Source organism: Pipistrellus kuhlii, unplaced genomic scaffold (genome assembly GCF_014108245.1).
Source record: "Pipistrellus kuhlii isolate mPipKuh1 unplaced genomic scaffold, mPipKuh1.p scaffold_m20_p_11, whole genome shotgun sequence".
In the NCBI taxonomy this organism is placed as follows: domain Eukaryota; kingdom Metazoa; phylum Chordata; class Mammalia; order Chiroptera; family Vespertilionidae; genus Pipistrellus; species Pipistrellus kuhlii.
Window position 1 is genome coordinate 17,246,730 of NW_023425416.1, and position 15,067 is coordinate 17,261,796.

The window sequence follows — 15,067 nt, forward strand, 5'->3', positions numbered from 1 at the left end:
GAGGGTGGGAAGGAGATGGGGGGGGAGAGGGGAAGGAGGTAGAGGGGGAAGGGGAAGAGATAAGGAGGGAAGAAAGGAGGGAGAGATGGAGGGAGAAAAGGAGGGAGGAAGAACCAGGCTGCATTAGCCCAAGGTCTAATATGCTTTATATAGGAATTTTTATTTTAATTCTCCTTTCAAAATACCCATCAAAGATAAAAGTGCTTGCTTTTCAATATAAGGACATGAATGCTTCAGTAAGAAAGTTATATTCGTACTTGACTTTTCCTGTTTGTGATACAAGGAAGCTTGCTGATGGACTGATGCATCAGTCATTCACAGCTCACTGATTATACTGCATGAGAAAATGGAAACCTTAAAACATCATTTGCCACTTTGATTTTTTTAATGCATTAGATTTCTTTATTATTCTCTAAACCACAGTGGCTTGCCTGAAATTCCCACTGACTTGTATTATTACAAACCACTTCCTTGAGAAGGCGTTTTCTTTTTCTTCCCCTTAGTTTTCTGCAACTCTAATGTTTAGCACTGGTAAATAGAACACTGGTTGTGAAGAAATGAATACCAAGGTGTTTTAACCTTAGATAATTTTTTTTTAAATTTCCAACATACTACTCTTTTCTTGGAATAAAGAAGTCAACTGCTTTACAGCTCAGTAAGCATGGGGGTGTCATAATAGAACATGAATAAACTGATTTTATTTGTCTCATATCGTTGAAAATAGTATTTTAGAATGGAAATAATTTATTTTTTAAAAGCATATATTTTATTGATTTTTTACAGAGAGGAAGGGAGAGGGATAGAGAGTTAGAAACATTGATGAGAGAGAAACATTGATCAGCTGCCTCTTGCACACCCCCCACTGGGGATGTGCCTGCAACCAAGGTACATGTCCTTGACTGGAATCGAATCTGGGACCTTTCAGTCTGCAGGCCGATGCTCTATCCCCTGAGCCAAACCAGTTTTGGCTGGAAATAATTTCTTATTGAAGCAGCTCTAGGCACATGCAGCTATCTGTATTCACATGTGATGAGTGCGTGTACCTGTGCACAGAAGCACATGAGTGTGTGTTTATGTGTACATGCCTATCACCTTGGAGAACAGTGCTGACCCTAATTTAAGGGACTTCCAGGTCAAAGAATCACAGGGTCAGACTCATAGCCAGCATGTGGCTCTCATAACCCAAGGCCCAGCAATCTTCCCCTGCTTTTTAAAAAGCATCAATAGCAACACACTCTCTTTCAGGCACTTGGAACATAAAGGGAGATCTGAGAGAACAACCTGTGAAAGACAGAAGTAGGGGCTGTTTGGATAAATGGCACACTTGCAGGCTGCCCCCTGAAGCTCTCCACCACATGCATGTTCCTTCTCTCCTGTGCTTCCTTTGTCTTCCTCCCAGAGCCAACCATCACCTATATCTGTAATCTAAATTATTAAAGACTTTCTCTGCAATATCTGATTACTAAGCTTATTACTGCTTAATCAGATGTTTCCCAATTTGATGTCCCTTCAACCAGAAAAGAAAAATAAGTGAAAAAGGTTAAACTAGAATCCAACAAAAACAAAAGAAGCAATGAATCAGACCATCTGTGCTAACACTCCAGTGTCACTCTAACCTTAAATAAATTATCAAGTTGGCTTTTCTGGAGCACCCATTTGAAAGTTAATTGTCAAACTTCTTTATCATTTATCAAAGAGATGATTAGATTTGTGCAGACATATAGACAGTGTAATCACTTTTGTTTTTTTATTAGCAGTTTTAGCAAAATGAATAATAATAACTAACATTTATTGGTATAGTAACTTATACCAGATAATATTCTATGTGTTTAACATCACATTTAATTTCATAATTACTTGCACAATCCATGTAAAGATGACAGGTGAGAAAATGGAGGCCCTGGGAGATTAAATAACTGGCCTCATTGCTTATATGTGGTGAAAGCAGAGAATGCATGATAGAAGTCATCCTCTGGACTGCTACACTGTATTCCTACGTTTCACATGTTTGATACGCCCTGCAGTAGTTCATAAGTATCTTACTTAAAAAAATACATATATATTATTTTTTATTGCTTTTTTACAGAGAGGAAGGGAGAGGGATAGTTAGAAACATCAATGAGAGAGAAATATCAATCAGCTGCCTCCTGCAACCCCACACTGGGGATGTGCCCACAACCAACGTACATGCCCTTGACCAGAATCGAACCTGGGACCCTTCAGTCTGCAAGCCGACGCTCTATCCACTAAGCTAAACCAGTTTTGGCAGTATCTTACTTTTATATTATTTTCCATGAACCTAAGCTATCTCACAATACAAGCAATTGTAAATGGCCTCACCATTTTGTAGGCTCTGGATTGAGTATCCAAACCCAGGTTTACTTGCCCGAGGTTTGGGACTTTTTCGTTACACTAGCATTCCTTTACGCTTTCTAGCTGGACCCCTATTAAGAGAGCCTTATAAGTTCTTTCGTAAAACTATTTCTTTATTTCCGGTAGTTCATTATTTTTATCACTTTTTCTTATGCCTTTGCTCATAGTTCCCCTTCAGTCCCAACATATCTTCTAAAACTATTATGACAAATATTCTGATGCATTGCATATTCTCTATTCTACAGGTGTGCATTTACATATGGCGCTCACAAACATTTGTCCACAGTAATTGAAAATAGCCCTGTTACATACTCAAGTAAGTTTCCCTAACTCTACTTCATACATTTGATGTCAACATCACAGTTTAAAGTGAAAAACCAAAAAAATTAGCTAGCATCCTTTTGTTCATTTTTCTATGGACTTCTAATGACCAAAGAAATTAAGGCAATTACATTTCTCATGTGTCTGTACAAATCCAATCATCTGTCGGACGGACAGTGAAGAAGTTCAACAATTAACTTGCATATGGGTGCTCTATAGCAAAGCCAGCCTGGTTATTTAGCTAAGATTAGAACTGAGGACATTTAGAAAGAGTGGATTTCTAAATCCACTGGGTTTATCATATAAGCCATCTGAGTCATTGCATTTGTTTTTATCTTTCTTTGATTTTTTCTTTGACTAATTTTCCAAATCGCTTGCCATTTTTCTGTGGTCATTTGTTTGGCCCTCTTTCCTCTACTTGCTCTCTTTCTCTTTTGTTTACAGTATCCCACTGAACGTGTGCACACACATGTGTGCATTTTAGATTAGAGATTAGCATTTTGGAGAAGAAGCACTGATATCTCAAGAAGCGATTCATCACGTCCCACATTGAAGGCAATGAGGCCGCCACAAAACTCAGTGCTCCGGCTGCTTTAATGCTCTGGGTCATTTCACAGCCCGACAACTAAATCCTACAATCATCCATCTTGGGATGACAAGGCGATGCAGCTTCCTCCATTTTAATAATATGCCAAGAAAACGCATTTCTAAAACTCAGTGAGAGTGAAAGTGCAACATCACTCCCATTAACCCGGAGGATTCATTCGCATCGTGTGTTGTAGTTCCCCATGAATGACAAATTCTTTCATATTTATTTTTGGAGCATAATTTAAATCAATGTTAACAAGCAAAATAGTGACAGATCCATGTATGGAGAGCAGGCTGACAGCTGTGTGTGTGTGTGTGTGGTGTGTGTGGTGGGGGGAGCTGGTCAGTGGAATGGAGGGATGAAGAAAAAGAGAAAAAACTCATGGACAGGGACAACAGTTTGAGGATTGCCAGGAGAAGAGGGAGTGAAGGTGGAAAAAGGTATGGGGGGATAAATGGAGATGGAATGAGACTTGGGATAGTGATCACACAATACAGTGTACATATTATGTGTGTGGAATTGTGCACCTGAACCCTGTATGATTTTATTAACTGAGTAAATTCAATAAAACATTTCCCTTGATGGGAGGGGGATCTATATACAGGGTATCCCCCCAAAATGTATAGACTCTTTAAGTAATTAATTCCAATGGGATAAATCTGAAAAGAAACATTGGAATGAATAGTTATTCAAAGTGTATATACTTTTGGGGGACACCCTATATATTGGGTTATTTCTCTGGGTTAAGCACTTTGCTTTCTGCCTACATGAAACATGTCATTAAATCTGTCCTTTAATCTCTCATGTAATTAATATATTTTTAAAGATTTAATTGTTTGTCAGAACTGCTCAAAGTGCTGCAATTTAATAAAGAAACATCATATTATCTTTTTCCTTTTGGTTCTTACTATCTTGTACAGAAGATGTGTTGACTCATAAATTAGGAAGCTTTTCCAGAACCTGGATAAAGGGCTGTGAGGACAGAGAACAGAAGAAATAACACCCTCTTAGGAAACATAATTCACAAATACATATTTCATTCAATAAAAACAAATTAACGTTTCAGGTTGCTTATCTTTATGGAAAGCTGCTTAAAAACACTTGTAATTGTAAGCATTAACCTTTCCTTTCACTTTTTCTCAAATGTATAATAAAAATAGAATATCTTTTCCTAGATGGCTCCTAATGTTATCACTAGTTCTGTTGGAGAGGACAAAAATGTGTGAGGTCTGTTTCACCCGGTGGTATCTTGTTTTTGTTATTTTGCTTTGTTATCTTTTGTGTGCTTTGTGACAGCAGGTGTTAGCACTAAATTTGCAGTTGAAAGGTTCGGTTTCTGAGATGAAAATGTTAGAGGGTGACCAAATTCATCTGTCCACCCTCCGCTGTCTTATCTTTATTTCTATGATGGCAAAAAATTAAATGACTTTATGTGTTTGTGATAGCCCTCCAATTTGGGCTGGCAAAGAAGGAGCCTTATCTTATCTGCCTAAGCTTCCTTGTTGCATAGCGTGTTAGGGAACTGCATAGTAATTACAGGTGCCACCTGCAAATAGGGTGGCGGGACCCGCAGGTAGGCACACAAGCTCAGCTTCTGTGCTCACGTTCATGTTCCATTGCCCAGCAGATTTCAAATAAAAACAACATTCAAAAAACATTTTCCTTATTATCCATTTTGTGTAATTAATTAGTCAAGTTAGCATCCATTATAATGTCAGTATCTACAAAATCCATATTTATATCAACTTCTATATGATAAATATTTCTTCTCTCCTGGGTGGGGGTGGATTATGCAAAAAAAGGGGGGGGCGATTATTCACAAGAGGTGAACTTGTAAACTTGCATTTAGCTAAGGACTAAGTGGCTTCATCTCACTATGAAACTCTCACCCTTTAAGGGTGCTCACCCACGAAGGTCTAGGGGGGATAAAACCATAAAGCTAAGCCTGGACTCCGTGAGAAAGGGTGCCTGGGTTAGTTAAGATGGGCCAATATATTAATAAATATAGTATCAGCATGCATGCCAAACATGTGACATGCCTATTCTATTTCTTTCAGGGTTCTTTAATTATGAAGAGTAACTGATTGACTAAGAAGTATTTGTTTAAGATTTCATTTCCTTGGAATAAGACTAACAGAAATTGTTCCTTCTGAGATAAATATTTACTATCATGTCTTTTTTACTTTTTAAAATTTTATTTTACTGTTTAAGGTATTACATATCGAGTACATATATCTTCTTTTCCCCCCATTGACATCTAGTTCTGTTTTTAATCCTCTAAAAAAAACAAACCCTTTTCCCTAGAAATAAATCACACCCCCCAAAAAAATCAATCTAGTAGTCCTTTTAATTTTTTCTTTCTACTGTGATAGTTTTAGGGAAAAGGACAATAGGATTATAAAATAATTTTATTTGATGTGACTTAAAGTCATAAGAAAATTAATTTTTAGAACATTTTAGCACAAGACAGAATACTACTTTCTAATCTGTTTTATATATATGAGAGATAGATGATAGATAGATAGGTAGGTAGGTAGGTAGATAGATAGATAGATAGATAGATAGATAGATAGATAGATAGATAGATCTCCTATACTGCTAATGGAATGAATGCCAGTGGGACCATGAAAATAAATATATATATATAAATCTAAGAGCTTCTATTATTTATTTGACCATCATTGATTGAGGTGAGATGAAGGATCTCTCAGATAACTGTTTCTAAAGACACCATGTGTTTGATGAATAGACAACCAATATCGGATTTATCTTGCCAGACTTTTATATGGGACACATGCACATTTATCAAGTAAATGTATGTAGTGCCATGCTATAAGATTGTAATACATATGGTTTTCTTATGAGCTATGTCTATGGTAAATGAAAGGAAGGTTTGGTAAGGTCCAAAGGACATCTTGACATATTCAACACAAAGAAGAAATCATTCCTCAGCTACCACCCACCAAGGAAGATTCAGGCCTTCTCTCCTTCCTATCAGTCAGACACACAGCATCCCGATTTAAAAAGCATAGCAACCGAAACAGGTTTGGCTCAGTGGATATAACATTGGCCTGTGGACTGAGGGGTCCCGGTTTGATTCCAGTCAAGGGCATGTACCTAGTTTGCAGGCACATCACCAGTAGGAAGTGTGCAGGAGGTAGCTGATCAATGTTTCTCTCCCATTGATGTTTCTAGCTTTCTATTCCTCTCTGTGAAAGTAAATAAAATATATTTAAAAAAAAATAAGCATAGCAGTCTGCCTACAAATAACACCTTTTCCAAGTTAGTTGACATTTATATTTTCCCTGACTCTTCTAAAGCCAGACAAACAAAAACAATAAAAATAACAAAAGAAAAAAATAGCAAGATGGCTTTAATTTTCCAAATTTCTAAGGTAGAAAATAAAGTTCAGGGTTACTTCTGAATCTCATTGTCATTTCTCTAAAATTTTATTTAAAAATTTTAAGAGCAATTAACAGGTCACCATATGGGAGCATAGAATGTTTTAAACTCTACTGAGATAAATGAGGAAAGAGGCAGGAGAGCATTGGTAGGATATGGTGGGTTTATCACCTCAGGTTTGGGAATGCACCATTCTCTTCTTTTTATTTTTTTAATTGAACTTTGCAAGGCAATTCATATCCATCAATGTATTTCTAATGTTCTTTTCCATTAGATTGAGCCAGACTGATTCTGTTCATTAACTAGATATTATAAAGCAAATGTGCAAATCAAGAGAAACAGAATATTTTAATATAAAGCAATAACCTGAACTACAAGTTTGTATTAAAAGATGTTAAAGGAGACCAAGACAAACATTTGTTTTCTGAATAGTTGCAGGTCACGTGTCTTTAATCTGAAGTTCATAGGTAAACTAAAGAGATTTCATGAAATAACAAGCAGAATTATATGTAAATATGTTTTAGTTTTCTCTGTGGGGACAGTGTCTAGAGTATTCATCAATTTCTCAAGGGAATGAACAAAAAAAAAATCAGAACCACACATTTATATTCAAATTGTAAAATTGCATTTTTTCTGTCATCTATGTTGCAAAACAAATAGAACTCTTCATGTTGTTTTACTTTTAAGACTTGAATTAATCTTTCAGGCCATGAGCTATATTGGATGCTATAATAGGGTACAGAAAATGGGAAATATGGATGCCACTTACAGGTGATATCATGGGAATGATACATGTTGAGGAATGCCTCAGCTTTAATTATAACTGTGATTATAATTGTTGGATGCTTTTTCTAAGCTGATTCTAAAAAAATCCAAGTCAATTAACAATCTTGAGTGTATTATTATTTTATGACTATTACTCAAAACAGGAAGTTTGATAGCACCTGCAAAATTTGCTAAGCAAGCCTAAATCACAAAACCTGTGTGATTGTTTGCTTCATCATAGTCACTCATACTATAGTTTGTACATCTTGGGATCATGAATTTACTGGAGTTTTCTGTTTTGTTTTGTCTTTTAGCTTGTTGTTATGTTTGTTTGTTTTTAACAGATTGTTTTAGCTAACTTTCTTTTATCTTGTTGTTGAATAAATAACTACCTAATTATATCTATGACCTATGGGGACATTTATCTTTTCATTTTTTAATGAAATCCTCTTCCTGGAGTCCTTGTTTTTTTTTTTTTTATTATTAAAATGTATTTTATTGATTTTTTACAGAGAGGAAGGGAGAGGGATAGAGAGAGAAACATTGATCAGCCGCCTCCTGCACACCCCCCACTGGGGATGTGCTCCCAACCAAGGCACATGCCCTTGACTGGAATCGAACCCGGGACTCTTCAGTCCCCAGGCTGATGTTCTATTGTGTCAACTGGAATCCTTGTTTTATTTGAACTAGTTGATTCCTGGGTCTGCTATAAAACAGGCAATCTGGAAATATACATACATACCTTTAATGTATGTTTTTTTATTTCCTTACTCTTTCTAGAATTCATCCCACTAGAAGCTCTTGTTATTTTTTAAAAGTCAAATTTTCTGAATCATTGAATTCCTGAAATTACATTTATCTTGTCTTTATTTGATTGACAATGCTTGTGAATTCTGGGTTAATAATACTATTTAAAAAATATTCTCACAGGCATTCAATCCTGAAGATATATATTTTCCTTTGTAGGAAATTTGATTTTATTCTTCCTAGGATTCCAGTTCTTTAATGTGGGCAATTTCTATTAATTGCCTTATATTCAGTTGGCATTTTTCCTTTGTGAAGATTTTGGACTTCTTTAACACAGATAAATTTTTAAAAATTTACATAAACTTTTATAAGTGAGTTTGTCTATATTTTCTCTTCTTGATTTTGTCCAACTTTGCTTTCAAAGTATTTTTTGACTTACAAAATAAATGTAAGAAAAATTGATTTTTATTTCTTTTCCTATTATCTGAAACAGTTACCAAATTTGGGGGATTTGCTAAAATTTAGCTGTCAAATAGCCTGATGACTTTTGTGTCTGTGTTGGTGAGGGGAACACACAGAATTTTTAAAAAATACATATTTTGTTATTGAATTCTGCTAACAACCTAAATAATCAGATTCTTCCCTTGCCAGATATTAATGGCTCTGCAACGGTTAATTTTATGTGTCAACTTAACTGGGTTAGGGGTGCCAAGACAGCAGGTAAAATATTAGTTCTGGATGTCTCTGAGGGAGGAAATTAGCATGGGAAGCAGTAGACGCAGTAAGCTTGCCTTTACCCATGGAAGGTGGGCACCATCCAATCTGCTGAGGGCCCTAGCAGACAAAAGGTGGGAGCAGGATGAATTTGCTCCCTTCCTGCTAGAAGCTGCAGCATCATGCACCTTCTCCTGCCTTTGGACAGCAGCGCTTCTGGTTCTTGGGTCTTCAGACCTAGAGTGGGAATTACTTGAAAGGCCCTCCATTTCTCAGGCTTAGACTCAGACCGAGTCATTCTCTACCATAATCATGTGAGCCAATTTCTATAATAAATCTATCTGTCTATCTATCTATCTATCTATCTATCTATCTATCTATCATCTATCTATCTATCTATCTATCTATCTATCTATCATCTATCTGATTCTGTTTCTCTGGCAAAGGGTAATACAAGGCACTTTTATTGGAAAGAAAATGACTATCAACCCAGAAACCCATATTCAGTGAAATAATGTTTCCAAACAAACACTAAGATTTTTTTCTCTCTCTCATTAATCTTGATGAGGTGAGAATGAAGCCCAGCCAACATCTTGATGGCAGCCTGGTGGGAACCTAGAGCAGAAAATTCAGGGAAGCCATTCCTAAATTCTTGAGTCATGAAAACTGTGAGATAAATAAATTTGTGTTGTTTTAAACTGCTGCATTTGTGGCGATGGTTATACAATAATAGAAAAGCGATATATACTGCATTATATAAAATGGGCCTCTTTATTTCTAGTCATGGTTTTGACCTTAATGTCAACTGGGTTTATGTTAATATAGGTAAATCATCTCCTTATTGTTGTTCTTAGTATTTCTTGCATGATATACCATTTTAGATTCTTTTACTTTCAACCTCTGTGCCTCATATTTTAAGTGTATCTTTTTAAAGAAATATGTAGTTTGCTTTTGTGACTGTTTTGTTGCTGTTTTATTCACTTAGACAATTTCATCTTTTATTTAGAATATTGAGTCTATTTACAGGCACTTACTATTCCATTTTAAATATTTCTAAACTATTTTATGTTCATTTTTTCTCTTTTTTGGCCTTCTTTAATGTGAAGCTTTTTTCAATCATTATCTATTCTGTTGTTACTTATACATTTCTACTCTTCTTTCATTGGCTTCATAGATATTAGAACATTTATTCTTGAAAAATTATACTTTAACACAAATTAGTACTCAATCCAAGACAGTTCCCTTTATCATTCTCCTGCTGTATCCGTCATTGTCACACATTTTAATTTTACATGCAATTTAAAATGCACTAGACATTACTAGCATTTTGTACAGTCAATTTTCATTTTAGATTTTCTCACATAACATAATCTTTTCAATCACTACTTATTTCCTCCTCTGCTTTTCTGGGTGGAATAATTTCATTTTGCCTGAAATGCCTTATTTTTTTTTTCCTTCAGAATAAAATTGATGAAGAAAAGCTGCCAGCATTTTTGTTTGCCTAGAAATATTGCTATTTTACTAAATATGAGTTTTTTGGTTGAAAAAATTTTTTTCTTGCAATTTAACTGTCTTCTGGCTTCTTTGTATGCTGAGAGTCAGCTCTTAGTTTTAGTGTCGCTTCTAGAAAGGTAATAGGATTGTCTTCTTTTCTTCTGTTGAAGAATGTTTCTTCATGTTGAATTTTAAACAGTGTTAAACTACTAGTATTGCATGCTTCATTGTTATTTACTTTCTATTTATCCTGCTTGGGCTTCAGTATTTTTTAAATCTGTGGTTGGCACATTATATCAATTGTGGAGAATCAGTGCCATCCTCTTATGAAATGTCAGTTTTGCCATTTTTCTCCTCTGCTCCCTCTGAGACTCCAATTACATATTGGTTAAATGTGTTCACCGTATATCATAAGTCTTTCACACGCTTTTATGTCTCTTCCATTCTTTTTGCTTTCCATGCCAAATCTGGATGTTTTCAGTCCACTTATTCCTTCTGCTGCAGGAAAAATCATTTATTGAGTTCTTATTTTCAGTTGTTTTACTTTTCATTTCTGCAGTTTCCTTTGGATCTTTTTATAAAAAATATATATTTTTATTGATTTTAGAGAGGGAGAGAGAGAGAGAGTGAAACACAAGGATGAGAGAGAATCATTGGCTGCCTCCTTCATTCCCCTTATTGGGGAGTAAGCCCACAACCTGGGCAGGTGCCCTTACTGAGAATCTAACCATGACCTCCTACTTCATAGGTTGATACCCAACCACTGAGGCACACCAGCAGGACTGGATCTTTTTATATAGCATCTGATTCTCAGAGAATTTCTTTATGCTATCATCTATTTTCTTGAAATGATGACAGTTATTTTGATTAAAGTTTAATAACCACAAAGTCACTTGAATTTTTATTTGTGTTCATTCTCTTCCCCCTCCTGCATTTATTTATTCTTGCTTCCATGCATTCACTCATTTACCCACCCATGCATGTAAATGCATGCATAGATGTGTCTGTATGTATTTACTTAGTTAGTTACTATGCCTGGCAATTTGTGATTAAATGCCAGCTACTGGATAAGACAATTATAGAGTCCATGGATTATTTTTTTCTTCCTCTAAAGAGAATTCACTCCATTATCTGGTGGGTAGGAAGCAGATGGATAGGTTATCTGAGTCCAGTCGAGAACTGGGAAGTTTGTAAACCAAACTCCAATGTTTGCATTTGATTTCTGATCTGAGGGTATAATCCTCTAGGTGTTTCAAATGTGAGCATAAAATATCTGTCTCCTAGAATTCTCCTTTTGAATGGGTCATGAATTTTAATTTTTGTGTCCAGTACCTTGTGGCTGCCAAAAAGTCTACTATAGTTTTCAGCCACTTTGTGTACGACTTCTTAACATCTTGCCCTGTGCAGCTTAGAGTAAGCAAATGCCTCAGTATGGAATTGCATGCTAAACATCGGGCTAACTTCTGTGTGCCCTCTTCTCTGGGAGAAAGCCTGGCTACCTTGATGTCTCTGGATTCCATTTTTTGTCTCCTTGTCCTAAGGTAATTGACAGCATTTTTAATGGTTTCTTGCCCCTTAGAAGCTGCCTGTTTCTGTTTGTCAGCCATGGCCCAGAAATTGGTAAATGCCCTAAAGGGAAAAGCAATGTGCGGGAAGTCAGGCTCAACGCCCCAGCTTTCTTTCTCTCCAGGGTCTGGCCTCTCATGTCCTGGCTCCTTCAACAGCTCCCATGCACTTACAGGAAGATTCATTTTTGTATTTCATACCGCTTCCCTGACAGCTTCTGTTGGGGGAATTCATACGCTACAAGCTATAGGATCCTGGCTGGAAGTAGAAGTCACCTACAAAAATACTCTTACTTTCAACCACTATTTCTGGTTCTCTGCATTTTCCAGTTTTATGATCGTCTGCTGTCTATTTGGGTAGACAAGATCATCTTAATCTTGCTGAGGGTACTAAATTCAAATTTTAAGCCCCTTCGCTTCTTGTATTTGCTCAGTCTTACATTGACTGTCCTCTGTATTCACCGTTATCCTTCAATTTCATGCTTCAAATAGTTATTTAGTTGGGGTTCATCATTTATGTATATATTTTTGGATAACTAGTGAGGTTTGTTTGAACAGTTGTGCACATCTATTTGCCTGAAGTACTTCACTGAATGGAAAGGTTGCTGTGGTCTCCGTATAACTGGACTGTGTGATCCATTGGGGGATTTCATGGTGATTGAGTGTGGACTAGGAAGGTTTTCTTAGGACTCCTGTAATTGCGCAAGCCAGAGGTATTTTCTCTGTGAGGAAAGTGCCCTGATATGTTTTGCTCCAATTAAAGGTCCTTTTGAAAGTCTGGGTCACTTTCCTCTCAACAGTTCCATTACTCACACAGTAGATCCTTCCTGAAAAAATAACTTACTCTTCACGGAGAGCATTCTGCCTAAATCGCCAGTGAGGGGCATATTCCATAGGCAGAGGAAAGAATGGTCTCCCCAGGGGTGCAGCACAGCCTATGAGAATAACCCGCAGTCCCTCCCCAGGGAACTATCCTAGGAAGTTTCCATCCATCCTCTGTTTATAGATGCTCCTTTTTATTTGGATGCGTCTTCAGAATCATCTCTCAGGTATATAGTCTTCTTTGTTGTTGTTTTCCCATCCATTTACATCTATCTGCTTTTATTTTTCCAAGTTACATCAGTGAGTTACATTCAATTTGGCCTGACAAGTTGCACTCTTTGTTTTATAGGTACTTCTAAAATTAAGAATCTGTCATCTGTGGCATCTAGATATGAATCAGGGAAAAGAAAATACTATGCATTTTCAATTTTGGCTTTTAAATAATGTGTTATATGTTTGACCGTAAATTTGTATCAATATGTTTCTGCTGTGTTATGATTCAACCTGGCAAGTATGTCATCAAGGATAAGAGGGATTTACAGTAAACCTGGATTTCAGCCCTGACTGAGTCTTTCTTACTATGTGTCTGTGGCTGCATCTCTTCTCCTCTTTGAGTCTTCTCCTTTTGTGCGTCTGAAATGTGGACAGCACCCCCCATTCCTTCTCCTTGTGGGGCTAGTTTGAGGATTTTGCTTAAAACTTCTGAGCATAGTATCTGGCAAATCATAAGTGCTCCACAAATGTTATAGTTCAGCACTCAGATTGGAATATTATTTCAGCAGATGACCTTGCTTTTGACCTTATTAAATTGAATTACTTCAAAATTGTTCCTCTCTACTGCAAAATGTCTCCTAATTCTTATAACTACCAACCATCTCAAGAAAAAAGTCCCTCTTTCTTTCCAAAGGAAACTATTCCTTTTGTTTTCTACGTTTCATTTCTCTACCTTTTTTTTTTTTCCTGATTTATTCTACAAATGATAAATGTATTTCTTATGTAGTGGTTCTGAACAAGGTACTCTGACATGTGCCTCTGATGTGCAGATTATTTTTAGTTAAAGGCAGCTGAGACCCTAAGAGCTCAAAATAAAATTCTGACATTCCCCCATGCCAACCTCTGCCAACTACCTAGAATATTTTAAATTAGGGGCCTTTCTCATAAGAGTTGTCATCAGAAATATCTTTTTACTTTACGACCTATCTACGGGGCAGGGCAAACTTCTATTTACTGACTATCTGCTTTTTTACAAAGTATCTTTGTTATTATTTTCCAAGAGAGGAAGAGAGGAGAGGGAAAGAGAGACAGAAACATCAATGATGAGTAAGAATCATCAATTGGCTGCCTCTGCATGCCAGACCAAGCAGAAAAGGTGGCTATCTGTTCCTTTTATTGTTCCACTAATGTCCTTCCTCAACTCTGAAGTCTTAGGTGCTCTATTTCATCCCTAGCCCAGGAAGTTTTATATATATATATATATATATATATATATATATATATATATATATATATATATATATATTTCCCCCATTTTTGTCTCTTAACCTCTCCTGTGTGGGGGATTTCTGACTTTCTCACTTATGTATGTAATTAAATTTGATTACTTTGTCTTATTAATCTGCCTTATGTCTATTGGATTATTAGACCAGCCATTGGAACCATGAAAAGTAGATAAAAATTACTTCCTCCTCCACGCTTATTATAATGCCAAGTAGAAAAATTGCATTGCTGTATGAAGCAGATTCTCCCAATTGGAACTTGGAGAGAACCAACAAGAAATCAGGATGTTTTCCTATTTTGATTAAGTTCTCTCAAGAAAACAAACAGCATGCAGTGGCAGGTCTGATTCATGGGCAGACTGCTTCCATAAGTATTATCTGAAAAGATCTTTTACTACACTTGATCTTAGCCAAAAGGCTGAGAAGTGATTAAAAAGATATTTTAAAGAAAAATAATTGAAATGAGACCTGAGACCTGAAGATTATCCAGGTGGAGAGCAGAATGCAAATATGTCCCGAGTCTCATACTGACTTAGGGGATGTTGGGGCATGAATGACACTTCATATATAGGGGATGTGGCATGAGGCAAGGTTGCAGGTGAGAGGGGACCAACCCATGTTTTGTAGGCATGACTCATTCTATCAGTTATCCCTTTTCCTACTAGTGTTTTCAATTTATGCCTTTACACTGGACATTTCACTTCATTTTATAATTATGCTGACGTCTTTCATTCCAATCTAGTCATTAAATGCCTTCATTCTGATACTTCTTTAAACTA

General features: G+C 36.3%; 1 non-coding gene across 1 annotated transcript; it reads right to left on the bottom strand.

Moving 5' to 3' along the window:
- Positions 1-14,524: 14,524 nt before the first annotated feature.
- LOC118715827 lies at positions 14,525-14,718 on the bottom strand. Its single transcript, XR_004986976.1, has one exon. It is a non-coding gene; the product is annotated as a U2 spliceosomal RNA (small nuclear RNA).
- Between the last annotated feature and the right edge of the window lie 349 nt (positions 14,719-15,067).